The following is a 23,002-nucleotide window of genomic DNA, read 5'->3' on the forward strand; positions in this document are numbered from 1 at the left end:
TGCTACTCATCAAAGTAATAACATAACGAGTCTATTTTGCTCTATATCATTGTCACAGTAATTAAGTAAATATAATATTTGTTTTAATTTTTAAAAATGATATCCTTTTTTGTATGAATTATGTTTAGTTTATTATTTAAATTTTTTGGTCAATAGATGGCGCTACATGTAAATCCAGCAAATCCAATGTAGACATAAATTAATTAATATATCAAAAAATCCAATAATTATTTTGGGGTGGTATATACAACGTTATCTAAGTTAGTAGTATGTTTACGGAACTGCCGAGTTACGCAAAGTTGGTCGAACGGCCTAGAAGTGTATGGCGAACAAACAAACATTTTCGTGTATAGATATAGATTAGTTACTCATTTTTATCACAGCAAACTTATTACTGATGACAAAATTAAAATAAAAATATTTGTTATTAGCCGAAAATTTCTTCTAGCTGATCGAAATTGTTCATCGAGTATACCAGTACCACTGTAGTTGATTAACGCGATTTTGATATATGCGGTAGCATCGAGGAATTAATTAACAGCGTTAACCAAGGGATACATCTATGTATATATAGATACAGGTATCTTCTTGCATAATGTATTGTACATATGATGCTTTTTTTTATAGGCTGTGTCCCCCTCTTTTTGATACTCTGCGAGCGCTGCTGTAGGCATGTTAGTATAGAAAACGAGTGTTTAATAAAAATTAGAAAATAATGGGAAATGAATAAGAGAATGTCAACTCGAGAAGTTATTCTCAGAAATGTTTTTATACTGGATGGGAATAAGTTCAATAGCCCGAATGGCAGGGAAGGGATGCCACTATGGAAATAGTAAAATTGGATACATTTTCGCTTCTAATTATTTTAAATGGAATTAAATAGCCAAACAGACGCAATATGGCTCATCTAGGTTACATCAAATAAGCTTCAAAATGATGTATAAAACGTAAATGTAATTCTTACACAAATATCTTAACGAATTGGAAATAGATTTAGCCTTAAAAAAGCTGGCGCACACCAGGCGCCTGAGCTGCAGCGGTTTTAGGCACTCTTGGCAATGCACTCGTCCACGAAGCATTATATAACACTATAACGCTATATAAGCTGTAAACTTGATTAATTTCTTTTCATCTCGTTCCTGTCTTGTTCCCTTTGAAAGATAATTTGATTAAATTATCTTATAATCCTCTTAAAATACAATCAAACCTCTATCAGCTGCCACCATCGGTTCGGCGATGTTTTTGGGCGAATAAACGGGAGTGGCGGTTTAGCGAAAAATGGTGCTTTTCTCGATGTCACGGAGTAAACGATTGCTTATATTTGTGTAATATTAACAAAAGTATAATCTGCTATAAAAGTATAAATTTATTAATTATTATTTAATACTTATGACCACTTAATAATATTTACAAATACAGTATTTAATAAATAAACAGCGGAAGGATTTAGCGCCATTGGTATTGAAGGTCTGAATGGATATTTAGCGTACTTACAAATGAATTAACTACTGGTAGAAACGTTACACTATTATATTATTAAATATGAAATAATGCAAAAGATAATATAACATTTTAATTATTGAATATGATACATTGCAACAAGCTCACCTTAACATAAAAATTGTAACTATTTTCTATGAACATTTATTTTTAACAAAGTCATGTAGCCACTTCACACTTTTTGCCCATCAGTTGCTGAGTGGATAAAAGCACTGAACACTGGTAGTTGGTAGTTGGTTGCAGGTTTGTGCCTGAACAACGAATTGGATTTTTCCAGGTTTTCTTTACGTGTTTAACAACTAGTCAGGGGGTCAGTTTCTCTGCGAAGGCCTCCTCTCTCTTGGTGACGGTCCATACGCTGTGTTTCCTTATCCCATCAAACCAAACCCAAATTTGATGCTATTTTCAAAAATTAATAAAAATCACAAATAAATAAAATTATTTATATACATTCGTAAATTTCATATAGAGAATTTACAATTAAAATTAGGTCTTTATATTTATAAATCTCTTATGGTTTAAATAGCTAATTGTGGCACCTAGCTACTCAAATATCAATGTAAGTTAAAAAAAGAAATTATGGAAAGCTAATTCAACTGGAAATAAAATTAAAATCTCTCTATAAACCTCTGGAATGAATGGAACGCATAATAATCTGTTTATAACAATTAAAACAGAAATATACTCTAATTTAAAATATTGTAAAATCCATAATAAAAAATAAGTTTTAAGCTTATTCTTATGAATGTTTTTTGCTTAGAAATAAAATAAAAAAACAATCTTAAATTATGTATCTGTTGAAAATGTGATGGCCAGATACGTTTCATAATGGGAATTCGAATCATCTGGATCGTCATTCTGTTGATGATTATCGATTATATATATATATATCTTAAAATACAGTAGGCCTATATCAATTAGCAATTTTTAAACTGATTTTTCTCCCTCTATATCATCCGATTAAAACAGTGTAGTTTGCCAACAACGATGACGTTGATGTGTTATGATGCAGTATCGCGTCAGATGTCGAGTTTTGTCAGTAATTCATGTTCTTCGTGAAGCAATCTATTATTGGAAGAGTCCCAATTTTGTCCAGGTTTTCCGTATGTAACGACAGTGCGATGCAGTTTTTTGTTTTTCCTGTGTCGCTTTCGGAATTTTCGGGTTATAACGTTCAGTCTAAATTAAGAAAATTGATTATGATATACAAAAAAAGGAAAATATATATATATATATAGCTCAAATTACACCATTAATGGTTATAATTATTATAAATAAATTATTAAAACATTATTATATCTTGTAAAATACCAAAAACAATGAATGAAAAATCATTAATTCTTTTTAAGATTAATTAAAAACGATAAAGAAAATTTTCCAAAACTTATTAAATATCGAAATTTTATTTCGTTTACGCGTAATGTCATTACAAATTTGAAATTACACAAGAAAATAATCTGATTAATTTCTCTATTTAAGTAAAATCTGCTTTATTTACAATTTAGTACGTTGGAATAAGCAAAAAAATCATCATTATTAATTTTTTTTTTTTTTGAATGTATCGCCTTCATTGCGAAACTTTCTCGGAATAGAGAAAATACGTTCATACTCGATATCATTCTCTCCATTTTCTAATATTCATTCATGTTCTACTTCCTTATATGAAGAGTAACTATGGTTACCGTTCACCTTGCCTTTGCCAACCATCATCTTATTGGTCAATTGTTAGAATGATTCTGATAGGTCGGAATTGACGTCTCACAGACGTAAAGGTTTCGATCACAAGTGGTAATAGGTAATGTTGGTTCTTCTTGAAAATATCGTTAAATTTTTTAAAAATGACATAAATCTTAATGAAAGTAGTATATAATAAAAGATAAAAGTTATAAATATTGAAATGTTATAGTAATGATTAGGATATAAAATCAAATATCGGGTTAAAGCAATGTGATCGTGAAGTAGGCTTAAGTATTGACAATGTTTCGCATCAAATTCGTTTTTTATCTCTCTTATAAAGTGATTTTACACGTTTAAATCATTAACTCTTTATTAATTCCATAATATACATTTGCATTGTTATTTCATTTCCACAAAACCAACACACCTAAAGCCATTGATTCAAAGTATTAATGTTGTTATAAATCATAAAAATTATCATAATTTATATATTTTAACATTACTGTATACATATGAACTTATTATATATTTAGAAAAAGCATTATTAAATATCTTAATTGTGAATGATTCAAATTTTCTTTTTGGTAATGTCTAATATATTTTGCTATTATCATCTTGATATCATTTGTTTTATAATATAATAACCTTTTCAGATATTTTCAGGATTGCTTTATATTTGTTGGAATATTGTAAAATATATATGATTGCGAATGCGAGTTTGAATAAGTTTTTTTTTATATTAAACCGCTTATTAACGAAGAGGGGGAGAAAAAGATTATATTTTGGTTTGTAATCAATATAAACATATGAAACATAAGTGCAAATTCGTTATTGTTTTTGAGTATTATTATTGTGTGGGATTTCTCCTCGTTACACGACTCTCCATTATTTTTTTTCTTTACGATTATGCTCTGGGATAACCTGGATGGGGATATCGTCGGCTCTCTTTTTTTTATCGTTTATATGAAATTTAGGATAATTAGTTATTTTCTAATAGAAACTAGAATTCATTTTTATTCAAATAATAGAAAATGTTAAACAATTTAGAGTATAATATTATAAATTTGAATATTATACTTAATTTTGAATTTATTTTTGTATTTTGTGATCTGTTGTTTATAGTAAATTTTACAATTTATATATTGAATTATATTTATGCTGTTATTTCTGAAATAATTTGTGTGTGTGTGTACACATATATTGTCTATAGTAGTGTATAGACAATATATATGCATTATCTTGCATCATCTTATATATATATATATATAATATAACTTTATTTTTTAACTGAGTCATTCAAGATAATTTATATTGACAGATCCATTATTGTGTGTAAGTGCAAGTCTTCTCAATTCTTAGTTTTTTAATTCATAAATTATAAAAATGATAAATCAGAAAAAATAACATATTTCATTTGATTTTACTCTGTAAAATGAAATAAGTCATAGATAAACAGTTTATAAATTTTAAATAGATCTATGTAAAAGGTCTTACTCGTGTATATATATTTGCTGGTTTAATCCACCACTTTACTTTGTGCTTTTTATTTTATTACATACAGTGTAATATTAATATTCATATAATGAATGATAGTGCCAAATCTTATTTCTTAAGATGAATATAGATGATGTCATAAATTCTATTGATATCATTAGTATGTTATCACAATAAGAACTAAGCGCATATTTGTTTAAATCCAATCTTTCGAATATACTACAAAATTCTGCTTTAATAAATAAATAAATAAGTAAGAATAATAATATGCAGATTCATATGTTACTTCTAATTGCAAGTATATTAAAACTTTTTAAATATGCAGGAGAAGAAACAAGAAATTTTAATTCTGATATATTAATTTTAGTGAGAGAGAATACATTTGAAAAGAATAAGTTAATTATTAACTGTTGTCAAGACAAAATTGGCTATAAATATAAATAGTTTCTTAAATTTATATTTTTATATTCGAATCTGATCAGAGACAGATCGAAGGGCACTACGGGGACTTTAGTACTCCCCATTGAACATTTGTCCCTTAACATAGAAAAAATTAACATTAATTTGTTTGAAACTTTAAAGTTTCTAAAACATTTATGATGGCAAATATGGTTTATTGCAGGGATGGGCAACCTTTTTCTATGTAAGGGCCGCATTTCAAAACTTTTGAACTGACGCGGGCTGCACACAAGAAAAAAGAGGGGGGAAATGTCGGTAAATCACAATTCTTTATTCATATATAATTATAAATTAGCATAGGTATACTTAAGATAGCTTCTGGCACTGATTTAAATGTAATATATTGGAAATATTTGGTTATTAGTCACTGCTAGTTTTAAATTAGTTTTGATGTGTCTATTAGCCGGTTTCTTGTTTTAATTTTTACTAAATTCATTGTGAAAAGCTATTCACAAACATAAGTTGTAAAAAATAACTTTTGAATTTTTGTTGAATACTTCCTTAAGCTGGGAAATTGATATATTTATTCATATTTTATACCATGCGGGCTGCAAAAAATATTACTGCAGACCACAAGTTACCCATCCCTGGTTTATTGGATAATCATCATGCACAAATTAATAAAAGATTCTTATTAATTATGGTGAAAAATATTTTTAACTGGCTACATTTAACAGTACAGTGACCTCGGTTTTCTTCCATAATCCGTTTGACAACAATCGGTGAAATCCAAAACCGACAAAAATCGAGGCAATTATTTCCATATGAATTAATGTAAATATAATTAACTCATTCTAGACACTCCAAAATATATAACAAAAACACATTTTATATAGAATAAATATAGTGTTTAATACTAAAAACAATAAGAAATTAATATAAAATGAATATAAAACTGGCTAATTTCAGCAATCTTAATGTTGCTCTTGTATTTTTCAATGATTTCTTTCTTCAACTCAATTGTGTTACTGGCCTTCTTCAAAGGGCTACTGGCTCTGGAAACTTTCTTTGGTCCTATGATGGAGCAAACAGGAAAGGAAAGCAATGGAATTGTTTGGCTGTACATGGAGTATAATGCTCACACAAAGAGAAACAACATCACACCGAACAGGAAAATGCATGGGTCATCCTTTGTTTTCATAAAATTAGTAGCGAGGTCACAAGGGCACACCGACAAAATCCGAGGCAACTGACAATAACCAAAGTCATCAAAAACCATGGTATTACTGTACATTTAAAAACCTTATTAAAAACCAGGATATTATAACATGTTTACTTGATAATGGCTAAGAAAGGAGCTGAAAATATTTGATTTTCATAATTAAAAGAGTTGTTGGTAAATTTTTTTAAATATACTCTTATTAATTATTCAAATGTTTTTAATTTTTTAGTTAGCAGATTAATCCAGATGTCAAAAGGAAACTATCTGATTGATTGCAGTTGTTATCAACTGCAAACATTTAGACAATCATTTAGCATTTTTAAAAAATTTTTTTCTTAGATTAAACTATTTTAGGGTTTAATCTTAAAATATTGAGCATTGAGTATAAAATCTTGTTAGATGATCTAGAAATAAATCATTATATTACATAAAAATATCAGATATGTAATGAAAAATTATAAAAGTTATAATACATATCATGAGAACAGATCTATTTGGTCTTTTTTTGTGTTTATTAAATTTCTGTCAAATAGACAACAAATGAGAGGAGCTGAAGTTAACATCAACAAATCATTGTCACTGATACTTGCCATTTTACAAACTATCAAGCAGTAGTCCTTAGAAGGGTAGACAAAATGTTCATTGGATCTTTAGAACTACATCAAGAGTGATATCATGAGGGGCAACATTGCCAGTTCTACAAAAGAAAACATTCGTGGGATCATAAAAATTGCTTCTGATGTCATGTCAAAATCTACCACATTGACTAGTTTGCAGTGGGCTTTACTGTAACTAGCATTCCATTTTCACCTGTTCATACCTGAAGATAGTTGATTAATCACATCAAGAAGTTAGGATTTTTTTAAACTTCACCCACTGTTAAAGGTACATTGACTAATTGAATATTCTTATGATTTTATTTCTAAAGTTTGACTAAAAAATTTTTGAAATAGTATATAAAAAATTTTATATTTATTTTTTTAAATATTAGACATAAATTTTTCATTCAAACATTAGTTTCCCTTTGGGGAACGGATTACCATATCCAGGGGTTGTGCTGCATAGCACCAAAATTGGCACTTGGTAATATTTTTATTAAAGTGATGATAAAAACTGTAGTCTACATATTTTGACATTCAGGGTGAAATCGAATCACAAAGCACACTTCAGGAAAAAAAAAGCAGAATGCCAAGCTTCTTTGCAATGGGAGTCCTGTGCTCCACACACTTAGCAATGTCATGGTTCCATGTGGCAAGTTTGGATAGGAAATTAGGTAGTGATGTTGAGAACTGAAGGCAGTTTTAATGCAATGTTGCCCAACGTTTCCATATTGGGGATTTTTTTATCGACTGACTGAAAATTTGAATTTTTTGGTTTTGACATTTTTTACTTTGATCTTTTTTAATAAACTAAAGCACCTGTGAAATACTGCTTAAGCAAATCAAATGTATTATTTAGAATTTTTCATTAAAAAATTATTCAAAAATGATTTCTATTTCTAAGTGACCAGCTTAGCATGTTACTTTTGCTTTCCAGACTCCAAACTGATAAGGCTACTGCATTAATTAGTAAATAAAATTGGTAATGAAAAAAATTTTAAACTGGCAAAATAGTTTGTGATTTTTTGAAAAGTTTCCAGTTGCTGCATGTCTATAATGCATGTTCCTTCTTGGAACATCAGAATAGAATGTTTATTCTTATTTGAACCTAAGTATCTTTATTAAAACATGTCTATATATGGTGTAAAGTTAACTCAATATAGTCATTGCTTAATCTCACAGAATAATCCATGAATATCAATCAGGTGTAAATAGGACAATATGTACTCATCATTTTATTGTATGAGCATATTTAAGGCAACCCACAATCTGCTTTATTTTTTAAAAATTCTGCTATATTATGCTTTATGATGGAAATGTTCTGCTTTATTGTGCCTAATTTATTTTTTTAAATTACACTTCCATTCAGCATGCACATTTTCTTTGCATTTTCATTGGTTTACTTGATTCTCAATGCTACTTTTACTGTATATCTTCATCTGAATCTGATAGATCAACTGAGTTAAACATGAGGCAAATATGAATGTCCAAATTTTCTTTGGTAAATGATGATCTCTGAGTAAGAAGATGGTTCAGGATAGAAAAACTGTCCGCATCTCCACTGCTAGCAGGAACTGAGAGCTTTTAATGCCAGCTGACTCAAAATTGACATTTCTTTGGTAGAGTGCTTTCAGAAATATGTTATATCATTGCACACTGCTCTGTTTTCATTGTTGGTCAAAGCATTGTAGTATGCTATCTCTTCCTTTAGTGCCTCTTTCTTGGAGAATTGCACAATTGAGAAGTTATACCGTCCATTGCTTGGTTATTATTTGGATGTAGGATTTCAAGCTCTTTCCAGAACTGCCATGCTGAATGCTTGCCTTCTAGATAAAGTTGGAGTTTCAGATCTATACTGACTGGTACCAACAGTTCCTGAATGCCTCTAAGAATTCACCAAATATCACTTCCTACAATACTTGATTTGCATCCAAGCTGTGATTCCAGTTTCTTGATCAAGTTGCATAAGGCTTCAGCTTGGCTTGCACCTGCATTTAGCTGTTCTTCAAATTCAGACTGATCAAGTAACTTGCTGAGCTCTTGCAATGCAGCTTCTTCCATAGTCTGATTTTTCTCTATTCTATGTCACTATAACATCCCATCTATTATGATATTACAAAGCTTCTAGCCACATCCCCATTAAGTAATAACTGGTACAGGTGGCAGTGCCAAAGAGTGGTTTTTGGCAGATAGCTGTATCTGGAACTAATGCTTTCTGTTTGTTGCCTTTACTAGAACTGCCTTCATCCCTGAGATGAAACATTTAGGATGTTAGTAATGTGCACTTCTTCAGTGACTAAATGTGTAACATGTGCCCAGGATGTCATGTGGAACAATCTCATTCACACTAGTGCAAGTTTCAAAGCCGTAGCATTCATATATGGAGTGTTGTCTGTCAAAAGTCCAACAAAATTGTCTTAACTCAACATTCAAAAGTTTAAGAGATGCAAACACTTGTTTGACAATGATATCACTATTGCACTTCTCTATGATCTTGATTGCACTATATGGGTGATTTGTAGGTTCCAAGGCACATAATTAATGTATTTAAAACTTTAATATTTTTCTCATTGACTGATTCATCTAGTATCAGCAAACTGTCTGCACCACAACACATTTGTACAGTAGCACCTAATTTTTGTTTCCAACATTGGGGAAAATCCAGTGCAAGATGCTTTCACTAGGCAAGTTTTCATTCGGAAAGTCATACTTTTGGAACTCTTTATGATGGAAAATATGCTAGGGACCAGAATACAGAAACCATGTGTTGCCATCTTGAAGGTTTATTACTTCTGGAAGAAGTAAATGGCAAGGTTCTTTGCTTGCTGCTACTACTTTTGCACTTGCAATATGTGTACTCAGTAAATTTCTTTTTGTAGCTGGCCATAGTATTGCAGTACTTGCAGCACAAATTTCCATCTTCCACTACAAACCCTTGATCAGGAAATTCGTGTAATCAAAGAGTTGCTGTAAACTGGTGTCTTGGGCATCATTTTAAGATAAAGTGAAATACATTTAATTAGAAACTTGGTTTATTCAAATTTCTACAGCAATATATCAGATATAACTAATGGTTACCAGATCCTGGGGAGATGAGAGCTATGTTGCCAACTACTGTTTTGAATGAAAAGCTACTACATTTAAAAAAGTTGGTTTTTTTTCTACCAAAATTTTAAAAGGTTGCTACCTGTTTCGTTACTGAATTGAGAAAATAAAAAAATATGAAATTATCCAAAGTAAAAATTTAAAACTAAAAGAAATATTTTATTTAACCAAATAGTAAATTTCTATTTAACATTAAATACAAAAACACTGAAATTTTTCTGAAAGAAAATCTTCATAAGGTATGAAGATGATATGTAAAAATGATACCGACAGAAGGCACAGAAAAGTAATAGTTATAAATTTGAAAAGTGTAAATAAGAACTAAAATATGGTAAACAAGATTTGTATATTGTACAGGGTGTTCAAGAAAGATCTTTATCATTCTAAACATTAATAATAAAAATACTAACAGGTGAAATGAAATGCAGTTTGCTGCAAAAGAATAAAGACATTTAAGAGTTTTTTCTGGTATCAGTTGTCTGAGGTAGATGGATTGATTGGTCGTGGAGGACTCATATCTTGGCCTCTGTGATCGCCCAACATAACTCCACTGGATTTTTTTTTTTTTTTTTGGGTTATGTTAAAGACAGGGTTTATCAAACACCTGTTTCTGATATATTCACTTTAAAGGAAAGGATACAATTAGCAATCCTCACTGTTACACCACAAATGTTAAAAAACACTTGGAGGGAAATCGAGCAGACTCGCCATTGTTCATGCTACTGTACTAACGGAGCTCATGTACTGTACATGAATTGTATCCTTTCCTTTAAAATGGATATATCAGAAACAGGTGCTTGATAAACCCTGTCTTTAACATAATCCAAAAAAAAAAAAAAGAAATCCAGTGGAGTTATGTCGGGCGATTGCGAAGGCCAAGATATGGGTCCTCTACGACCAATCAATCCATCTACCTCAGACAATTGATACCAGAAAAAACTCTTAAATATCTTTATTCTTTTGCAGCAAACTGCATTTCATTTCACCTGTTAGTATTTTTATTATTAATGTTTAGAATGATAAAGATCTTTCTTGGACACCCTGTATTTTTATGTGGATATATAAAAATGAGAAAAATTGTATTTTTGCTTATTTGGATGCAGGTGCCTGTAAGCTGCTACAGTTCTAAAAAATCATACTATCTTGCTGACAAGTTACTATGATTGGCAATGAGGTATAGAGACACAAGGTGTGGGAATTGAACTGGGCTACAAGGTAAAAACATGGCGACCTTGACAAAGTTCCTTAATTCTGTTTTCAAAAATTTCTGCTTTATTCTGCTTTATTGTTAATAACTTTTGCATAATAACTGGAAATGGTATGGCATTCACTCATTTCATGGTTTCAGTAAGCAGTCCACGGATGGATTTGGATTTTGGATTACCTTACATATTTTATAAGAATTGATAGTTATAAAGAAATGTCAAAATTATTGATTGTTTTTCATTGAATTAAGCATAAATTTTTAAAATCTCATTCATTCTTGGCTTAGGTACACAGAAAAATAATCTTTTAAGTTATTTCAAGAAATTATACTTTATAACAAAATTGTATGTAAATATTTCAGATCTGTTATTTAGGCTAATTATACTATACATATCCAATCTTTTAAAGTTGTCTTTGTCTTGGTGTCTCATAAAAACCTGATACATTTTAAAACCCTTCAAATTGAAATAAGTTATAAAGTTTTACAGACACAAAGGTTTTATCTAGATTTCGCAACATGACCACCTCCCCCATTACACAAAGCTCTTAACAAGCTAAGATCGCATTTCACAGCATTTCTGGAATTACTAAGCAAATTGCATCCGTGTTATTTTTTAAAATTTTCTGTATCTGTCAGTTGCTATCTGTAAACAATTCCTTTAATGTGTCACCACAGAAAAATGTAGTGGTGTGAGATATAGTAAATTCAATGGCCAGTTTGTAGGACCTCCTTGCTTGCACCAATTTTTGTTGAACAGGTACAACAATAAGTGGCCAGTGTGGTGGTGCTACATGTTGCTGGAAGACCAGTTTGTCAGTCCCTTTTCTTGTAACTAGGAACTATGTAATTTTTCAGCATGTTCATGTATGTATTCCGCTAGATCACTTCTTCAGCAAAGAAAAAGGACCTGTGCATGTGGGGATAGTTTGATGTTGTCGGCTGTACACTACTACAAAAGTAATGAGTTGAATTGTTTTCCTGCCAAATTACATCAAGATTGGATGATTACTTTAATTACAACTGTTTGTAAATTACAAACAGTTGTATCTTTTGATTTTTTTTTTTTAATTTTACATGCTTATTCCCGGAACTTTTTGAATGTACTTTGCATATATTCTAATTACATTTATGTTTTGTATTTTTAATAATTAAACAAACTCAGTCTTTTGAAATAATGATGAATAAATTATTGATATAAAAATTACAAACATTTAAAAAACTGTCGATAATACTTATCATTTTTAAAATTTCTTACTAATAGCAATAAAAATTCTAAATGTGATCCATGCAAAAATGATGACATGAAAATTGTTAACCAAATATATGACAAATAGTTTTGAATAAAATAAATCTATAAATTCATTTTACAGTTTCATTTATATGTTTTTTTCTCTGTGGTGAAAAAAAAAGATATTACAATATTCTTTTAAAAATGCACTCATAATTTCTAGAACACACTCTTTGTTCTATAGTCACACTAATCTTATTTCTAAAATAAAATAGTGTAAAATTGACCCCATCAAATATATTGTCTCTCAGAGGGGGGATAAATTTTAGATTGTGTCACATCCATTAGCCAATAATCACAATATACAAGACGTCTACAAATTTGTATTATCATCACTTTAGCAACTGGAATATGGTAATTACTACCACTACATCTTTTTCACACTTTCAGCAATAAGTGTTCTTTATTATCTTGAATGTTTTCAGTCTTTCAGAGGCCTGCTTCAGGTTATAATTCATTTTCATCATGCTGTGGAATTTTAAGTTAACATTCTAAGCTTTAAAAAGCAAAAAGCAAACTTGGCCAACAATTGAAGCACCACAAAAACAAATTGTAATGTGAAGCAGGCCACTGAAAGAGTCAAAAAACGTTTGGGATAAAAAAAAAAAACTTCTTGCTGGAAGTGTAAGAAAGGTGTTGTGATGTTAATTTGAAGTATACTATACTAGAAAAAATAATTATATTTGAGTCTTAAACAGACAAAAAAAATCATTTTGGAATTTATTGCTATTAGTCAAGTATGTGAATTATGACTACTCTACCATTGTCCACTGTGATATCAAAATAGTATGTACAATAAAAGTATTGCTGTTTTTTATGATAAAAATATTTAATAAAATAAACATTGAAGCATTTGTTAAAAGCTGTAATAGTCTATAACAAAAACTTTTTGTTGTGTGTTGAATTTTGATATTAAATTTTGATTGTCTTTTTGGTCCAGTTTCTTGAGAGACGTAAGTGGTGCTCTACTGTACTTGTCATGCTCTTATTCTATGTTTAGTTTTATGCAGTGAAAGATTGCACCAAGCATTTAATTCAAGATATTACGTAACATCAGTTATAGAATTTAAGAGTACTAACATGATAAGCTTTTAAATCAAGCTTATCATGATTATATTTTTTGGCCAGATAGATATTAGATGATTATTAAATACAAATTGAAATTAAAGAATTTGGCAATTGACTGGATATAAAAAAAATTGTTTTAAACCTTATCCAACTTGTAATTTTACCCATCTACATCAACCTTTTTTAAGCAAATTTTATAATATATCCAGTCAATTGCCAAATTTTTAAATTTCAATTTGTATTTAATAATCAACTAATATCTGTCCAAAAAAATAAGGACTGAAGATGGATCATTAAGACCTGAAATGCATTTTCATTAATAAAGCCTATATCAATAAGAGTTCCTTGTGTGATAAGTTAATGAAAAAAACCAAAAACTAGGTTTTTTTTAAAAAAAAACTCCTTAAACAATTATTTCATTCAAATGCACGCATGTGTTGTGAAAAAATTTTAGTTCATTATTTTAATATCAAATTTATTTGCATCAAACTATTAATTATATAAACAAACATTTTCATTATTCATTAGAGATTTCATTATAAGGATAAATATGCCAGTGTTGATTGATAAATAAGATCAGGACCAACAAGAGGGAGAATCTGAGGATTTTCCCCCAAGCCTAGAGAAAGGTACGGTCTGTAGTGATTCCTACCATCTATAAAATTGATGTTAATTTAACTATTTTACGTTAATTTTACTACAGAAAATGAAATTTTCAAGATTGCTTTTTATTAATAAACATCTTATGTATTTCATTTGTTCAAAAAAAACAAAAAAAGGTTAATGGAGCCTAGGGCCTCATGCAAACTCTTGACAGCCCTGAATAAGATCTCCATCTTTATAAAAATAGATATCTTATTTGCAGGTTTGAAAGAGGGAGTGTGGATTATGTGATGGATTAAGTTATATGTTGATTTTACAGTCACTACCACAATACTGGTATAACCATACTAGTGATTTAAATGTTCTTGAAACCGTGTTTTTACTGTATATTGAGCACTGAACACAAGACCGTGTTATTTATCTGACACCTGGCTTTTTCCACCTTTATTATTATCAACTAATAAAGGTGGAAAAAGCCAGGTGTTTGATAAATAACACGGTCTTGTGTTTAGTGCTCAACATACTAGTGATTTTAAAAGTCCAATCACAAGTTAAAGTTGATTCACACTATAATTAATATTTTCTGTTTAATTTTTCTCAGTTTAGTTTATTATTATTATGTTGCAAATGTCATTCTCAACTGATACTAGTGCCAAGCACTATTAAGGCCTAAAATCAGGACATAGCTACCCAAACAAGTTTAAATTAAGCATCTGTGTTATTTATGTGTATGTCAACATCTAGAAAATTCCTAACGGTGTGATGTGTTCAATATCACAGCTTTCTGTAGTGCCACGTGTATATTTTTTATTAAGGTTTAACATTTCTAGACTTTTGTATAGTGTATGTGGTAAAACACAGGACAACAGGTACAATAAATACCTTATCCATCCTCCACAGTTACCTTATTTCTTGGATGACTAGTGTGTACTTGTTGATTTTTTTCAGCGTGAGAAATTTTCATGTTATGAGGGTTTGGAATGGAGATGTTTATCATGTAAACAATCTTATTGCATTTGTCAATGAACATGATAACAAGTCTATCTATTAGGATGAACTGTTTAATCTGATTATGGCTCTGTCATAGTATATTTTTTATTACTACTACTATTGGACAAAGGAAATAGCTATAAAATAAAAATGATAATTGTATTTTATTTATTTTTACACTTAATATTGGGTTGTTCGGAAAGTTTGTAGCGATTTTTGATAGCTGACAGTTGAGACACCGATTTGACGCAAAAATGAGTAGAATTGTACAAACCAATGAATATTACGATAAATGACCTTAAGACACGTCGTTACAAAAAAACCGTTAAGATTATTCAAATAGCGTTTAATTTGTCTCATTGCAAAAAATGGATGCGAACAATGTGCATTATTGACACTTGTTTCTTTTCTTTTTCCGCAAAGGCAAAAATGCTGTACAAACAGCAAAAAAGATATGTGATGTTTATGGTGGGAGTGCTGTATCAGAATCAACTGTTCAAAAGTGGTTTGCAAAATTTAAAACGGGTAATTTCAGCCTTGAAGATGCTCCTCGCTCAGGAAGACCTCCTGTTATTGAAGAGGACCAGATCAAAGCATTATTGGATGAAAACCCTCATTACACAACTCGAGAGATTGCAGACATAGTGAAGTCATCAAACAGTACTGTATTTCAATATCTAAAGAAGCTGGGATACGTGAATTGTTATGACATTTGGATACCTCACGACTTAACGGAAAAAAACTTACTGGATCGCATCTCCATTTGTGATTCTCTTGAAAGACGAAATGAAAATGACCCTTTTCTGAAGCGTTTAGTGACAGGTGATGAAGAGTGGATCATTTATAACAACATCAGCCGAAAACGATCATGGGGTAAGAAAAATGAATCACCATTAAAAACTCCAAAGGCCGGTCTTCATCCAAAGAAGGTCATGCTCACTGTCTGGTGGGATTGGAAAGGAATCCTGTACTACGAGCTGCTTCCACAGAATCAAACAATTGATTCTGATAAGTATTGTTCTCAATTGGATAAGCTGAACATGGTAATTAAAGAAAAACGTCCGGAACTGGCCAATAGAAAAGGCATTGTGTTTCACCAAGATAATGCCAGACCTCACACGTCTTTACGAACACGTCAAAAATTATTGGAACTAGGCTGGGATGTTTTACCCCACCCCCCTTACTCACCCGACCTCGCTCTGTCAGACTACCATTTGTTCCGTTCTCTACAAAATTCCCTTCATGATAAAAACTTTGATACTTTGGAAGCTTGCAAAAACCATGTGGATCAGTTTTTCACGGGAAAAACCGGAAAGTTCTATGAAGAGGGTATCATGAAGCTGCCCCATAGATGGCAACACGTCATTAAAAACAATGGCGCATACATAATGGAATAAAAGTATATTTTTAGTTTTAAAACAATTTCTTTTAAAAATTGCTACGAACTTTCCGAACAACCCAATATATGAACTGTTCCACTTATATGAACACTTGCAATTGAATTATGGGACTAGTAAGTACAGGGATAAATTTTTCAATATTTCTGAGGAGATTTCTCTAGAGCTAATGATTATGCCTAAAGAGGACCCACCTCTACGTGATATTCCATTTTTATCATACCTGCAGAAACAATATTCCTTTAGGGCTGCCACTACACAAGCAATCAGCCAGGAAGTACAGTAATTCATCAGGTTGCTGCTAAGGTTTCTGTTAAGGCTAAATACTATACCATACACACAAGGTGCATTCAAACATGCATTAGTAAAGACACTACACAAGCACCCATTTGTGTGTGTGTGTCACTATACTAAGCTATTGGTTTTTCTAATGTGTGCTCAGATTGAAAATTCTTTACTATTTTAAGTTTAATACAAATGTTGTTTTACAAGGGCAATCCAGAAAGTAACTTACATTTTAGAATAAAAAAACCCCAAGTGAAAGGAAACATTTTTTATTATATACATTTGAAAGCCACACCCATAAAATATTTTTCAACATAGTTATTGTTCACTTATCATAATGGTGCACCAGCTTATTAATTCCATTGTCATAGAATTTTGCCACCTGAGACTTCAACCACTCATTCACATCTGCCTACAGTTTTGTGTCGTCATTGAAGTTCTGCATTGCGAGCCACAACTTCATGCATGGAAACAAATGGTAGTTGCTCGACACAAGATCTGGATCGTATGGCAAATGATCAAAGATCTCCCATCCAAAACCATTCAAAAGCTGTCGAGTGCAATTGGCTGTATGCGGGTGGGCATTGTCATGAAACAACAAAATTTTGGAACTCAATTTTTCTTGACATTTGTTTTGAATTGCTCTTCTTGACTTAATGTTTCACAATATCTCTTAGAGTTTATTGTTGAATCATGTTTGAGGAAATCCACCAGAAGCATGTCTTTCCTGTCCCAAAAAAAAAGGTTACCATGATCTTTCTTGCTGACAATGTTTGCAAACATGTCTTTGATTTTGTGGGAAAACTTGTGTGTCCCCACTCCATAGACTGAGATTTTTATCTCGCAATTCACATTTTATCCAAGTCTCATTCCCAGTTATGACACGATCAAAAAGTGAGTCCCATCTCTGTGGTAGGCTTCCAGAAATGTCAATGATGCTGCCATGTGCTGTTTTTTGTAATCTGACAAGATTTTTGGTATCCATGTAGCACAAAACTTATGGTAACCTAGTTTGTGCATTACAACTCTCTAGGTTCAACTAACTTCATGAAATTTGTGGAAACTCAAACGAGAGTTCCATACTTTTGAAGCGGTGGTTTTCACAGATCTTTCCACTGATTTTCGTCACTATATAAAATTATATAGAATACATTAATTGTAAAGTTTAATCTGGTAAATTTAAATTTCGTAAATTTTGAAAATAATTGGAATTTGAATTTAGTATGCTATAGAATGATCATTCTAATTGGAACACACGTAACTGATTGAAGCAGAGCAGGGCAGTCAAGTTGTTTGAAAATGTTTGTTGTTTTTAAAGTAATACTGGAATAAAGCAAATGTTACTGATGTGATTAATATTTACATTTTTCCAGTTTGTATTTTCTTTAATAATTTTTAGGTTCAATTTTTTAGTATTAATTTAGTTTTTATAATTATTTTTAATAATTTTTATATATTTATTATTATTTATCATATTTACTCACTTATAAGATGATTGCACATATAGGACAAGGTGTGACTTTAAAGATCAAAATAGAGAAAATTACATTTATTAATACAATTTAATTTTATTTTGTTTAATCACAAATAAAATGTCAAATGCACGTAAATGCACACATTGTCGCACAAAAATTACTGGCATTTTAAACTTTAAGGAAAAATCTTGTAAAATTGACATAATTTGTTCACGTAAAGCTGGACAATCGGGGAACCTTTTTTGCCAATTCTTAACAGTCGAATCCACTCTCTGTTGATTACACTTAAGAGTTTCTTCGAATTCTGATTTCCTAATAATCATCCGTTTTCATGTGGGAATGGATTAAAACTTATATCGGGCTCCCATGTGATTTTGGAATTTCAAATTGGAATTCAATTCAAAAGCTTTGCTTTTCCTATTGTTGTTCATCTTTACTCCTGACAATACACAAGAACGATTGAAATGACCCAGATAAAATACTTTTGTTTTTAAACAGCAGAGGTTAAAATATGCAAACACACGGTTCACAAAAATTATTGCAAAAATGCAAAGAATCCTTTGCTCGCGCGTATAGGACGACCTAGGTTTTTGAAGCAGTGAAAAATGAATAAAAACCTCATCTTATATGTGAGTAAATACAGTATTTAATTTAGTCTACATTTTTTGAACCCTTAATTACAATTTTTTAAATTAGTTGCAACTTTCTTTTGAGACATAACTATAGAAATCTGTGAACTAATGTTTTAGCATTCTATCACACAAAAGATAATCAAATTAAAATTTATTTTATTTTTTTAGTAATTTCATTAATTTTTGTTTTAAAGTTTGTCTGCTTTTAAAAATTTTTTTAAATTTTAATTTTAAGTGAGTTAACATTAATTGAACTATTGCGATATCTAGTACTGATTAACACATATTCACTCTTTGAACCTTTATATCCAGCACTTTTTTAAACTCCAGAAAAACAAATGTTTTCGGTCTCACTTGAGGTCTGCTTCAGGTTAAAAGAAAAGAAAAGAAATTGGCTTCCAATTTTTAAACTATTCTTCAAGGAACATTAATTTTTAAAATAAATTCAAACATATGCGTGTGCTACGTAGCATTGTCGTTTTCTTGTTCTTCGCATACGTAATGCCAGGCGTATGAAAGTGCATTGCCGTCTTTAGAGTTTATACATCTCCCTGCATGGCTGGCCCTGTATATTTCGAGGGCCCTGATGTCAGTCAGAAAAACTCTATTTATCAGTCTGGTGTTGGATAGGTCTGCGTGAACCTCTGGATCGGTGGTGTAGGTGGATAAGGTGCTGGTATACCGAGCATGGTCTATGTCATATTTGTGCTCCCTGATTCTCTGTTGGATGGAACATTTAGTGGAGCCAATGTATACCAATTCTTGCCTAAATCTGTCATCTTTCACTGTATACCCCCAGAGCCCTAAGATGGTTCTGTTTGTCTTTTGCGTTGTGCAATAATTTATATATATTTGGGGACCTTCGGTATGTTAATCTGGTGCCAGTTTTGGTTGCAATTTCTTTATATAATGTCTGAAATCGCCAGTTGTATTCGACTATGGTGCGCTTGCTGGCTGGGTCTTGATTCTGATCTTCATTGCTAGCCCTTTGAGTAATGGGTGTATTCTTCATATCTCATGGTCTGGAATAGGCATGTGCTAACTCTCATATTAGTTCTTTTTTGTAACCATGCTCCATTGCAATGCATTCTATATTCTATAGTTCAATTATAGTATCATTCCATCTGGAAGGGTGCATATACGCTCTTCTAACTAACGCCCGGAATGCTGCGACTTTATATGTGTAAGGGTCAGCTGAGTTTGCTGGTATAAACCAAGGGATGTAGCCAGGTTTATAATATATGCCAGTTTCAATCCTTCCTCCATTGAGCCAGATGTTGATGTCCAAGAAGTGGGCATTATATATAAAAGATATGTGGATGACGTATTTATTCTGTGGAAAACGGAGCCGAACATCAATGATTTTTTAAGTCACATGAACTACAATCCATACGGGTTGACCCTTAAAATGGACCAATTGTCTATGACCAATGCCCACTTTTTGGACATCAACATCTGGCTCAATGGACGTATTGGGGAAACATGAATTATGGCAAAGGGTTCCTGATATTTTTAGTTAAATATAAATATTTCTGAGGTGAAAGGGGGCAACAAGTGTCCCTCATGCCTCATATCCCTTTCTCTTGCCCTGTTGCCAATGCATTGGTATGGCTCTGAATGTTATTACACCTAAATTTAGCCAAATTTACTGCATTTGTTGTTTCCTTTTTCTTCAGAAAGACATCGTCAACTTTAGGCTGCCAGATCTGGCTGCCTAAAGTTGGCGATATGGCTTAAGCTGCCAGATCTGTAACACAAGTACCACTTTCACACTGTGCAATAAGTTCTTTTTTCATCTCAAACATCAATACTGTGAGAACTCACAGTGTGGAGCTAGGTAGGATACAAGAATTCTATCTCCTAACACCTGATGTGAGATCAGGTTTGTGAAGCCTGCTCACAAGGTCTGGGATGACTATAATTTAATATATAGAAAGATCATTGAAATCTTTCTTTAATCTAGGATTCCTGACACTAGTTAGGATAGACGAGAACAAGCGTCCTAACTCACAATAAAAGAAATAATGTGTTGAGTGTGAGGGTTGAGTCCGTCGATAGAGTGACTAGCATTCAAATGAATAGAGTTCTAAATCAGATTAGTTTAAACAACAAAAAAAATATTTTAATATAAAGATTAAATACAAAATCTAATAACAATATTAGATTCCAAGTAAAATACCAACAGAGTTCACAATAACATATGTGTATTTCCTCTAATTGTGGAATCTGTTCCTTTTTATTGTTGAACATTGACTCTAATTCTTCACAGTGTTGGTAGATTAGAATTCTTCTGACATAAAATAAATGGACTGGAGGAGTACTTTTACTAGAGAACTGAAGAGAGAACCTAAGAGAACCTTGATGACAGTAATCTTGGTGAGAGAGCCTCGAGAACAGGATGTTCTCCTCTTTTATCCCCGAATCTCTTTCAGTTGAGGGTCAATGTGGCACACCCGTCACATGGTGATGTGACGGGATCCAAGGGGTGAGTCATACCACAAGATATGTCAACATTTTGAGATTAGATCATTTCTCATGATGAAGCCTGTTATCTTGACAAAACAGAAGAAAGTTCTATTTCCCTCTTTTACCAAATTTGAAAGTAAAAAGAAAATTTAATGGCTTTTTTTTAAACAAATAATTTCTCAAATAATAAAAATGAATCTAAATAAATCTCCCTAAAATGTGGGTAAAAATTGGTCAGATGGTCTCCAGATTTTCACAATAATAAAGCTTTCTTAGGCTTTGTTGCTTCCACACTTTTCTTGGATGTCATGGTTAATAATTAGGAGTTTTATACCTAACCAAACACAGCAAAAAAGTATTGAATTACTGAAACATACAAGCTTAATGCAAGAGATGCTTCCAGCAAGAGTGCAAGATGACTTGGCACAAAACAGATCAAAGTGCATTTTAATGCTGTGCATGCAGTTCAAATGTAGGTGCATTGTTCAAATTGTGGTCATGCCCCTCCTTGGCAGATGTTACCTTGTTTTAATTGCAATTTAAAAATTACTCATTAAATATATATATAATTTATACAAAAATTTAAAAAAAATCCTTTAAAAATTAAAAATTTTATATTTTAATATATCCATATATTTCTTTCAACATTTTTGGAATAGACCTTTAAACTACTATTTTTTAAATTCTTCCTGTAACATCAACACATCTAAATAAATCTAAATTACTGATATAATTTCCTTACTAAATATACATCATCTTACCAGTAAAATTTCTTGAATGTTTTCTTGCTTATTACAATGCAATTTCATTCACTCAAACAGCTTTTACTCACTAAATTAACTACCAACACACCATTACTCAGGGCAATTATCCAGCCAACACCACATCATTCTACAGCTTTAACTCCCCTTGAAGGTTTTTAAGCACTCCCTATATTTAACAAGCTATACTGGGATTTATTTGTTGGTCTGCCCAAACTTTCATTCATTTTTTATCTTTAGATGAAATTATTTCCAGAAGTTCAAACAACTGTCTTTTGTAGCAAAAGACATCATTATTATATTCTTCTAAAGACATTGTTTATAACTATTAATAAAATTACTGTTAATTAATGTAATAAATGCATTTGTATAAATAAATGTAATAAATGCATAAATAAATTTAGCCAAAAAATAATGTTTATACTTTTTTATAAAGATAGAATCCAAAAAATTTGAAATTACTCGAAAAAACTAGAGCCAATTACAAAATCGCCACAAAATGGAATACCATCATTTGCATATAACCACATTCATAAGAATGAATACACGATACATTAATTTTCATAAGTTAAGCAAAGTTGATAAAGATGCCCTATACTTTTTTCCAGAAAGCTCCTTTATCGAGATAATTCGAAGAAACGCGATACGAGTTACCTAGGTATACTTTAACCCTGATTTGATCTCTTCCTCCTGTTTTTCTGTTTTAGTTCTAGTTTTAATTTTTTCAATATTTTATTTAAAAAATATTTTTTTTTATTGAAATTGGAATGGATGAATAATAGTTTATCAGTTTTGGTATTGTGATTGGCTTTATATATTTTTGATATTCAGGTG

General features: G+C 31.1%; 1 protein-coding gene across 2 annotated transcripts in view; it reads left to right on the forward strand.

Annotated features, from left to right (window-relative positions):
- Positions 1-3,181: 3,181 nt before the first annotated feature.
- Positions 3,182-23,002, forward strand: part of LOC136972904 (uncharacterized) — a 59,383-nt gene continuing 39,562 nt past the window's right edge. For both annotated transcript variants that reach the window (XM_067267566.1, XM_067267567.1), the window contains exon 1: positions 3,182-3,295. The gene's annotated coding sequence lies outside the window, so the exon portion shown is untranslated. The remainder of the gene's footprint in view (positions 3,296-23,002) is intronic.

This window comes from Centruroides vittatus, unplaced genomic scaffold (assembly GCF_030686945.1).
Source record: "Centruroides vittatus isolate TY-2023 unplaced genomic scaffold, ASM3068694v2 contig_3060, whole genome shotgun sequence".
Classification (NCBI taxonomy): domain Eukaryota; kingdom Metazoa; phylum Arthropoda; class Arachnida; order Scorpiones; family Buthidae; genus Centruroides; species Centruroides vittatus.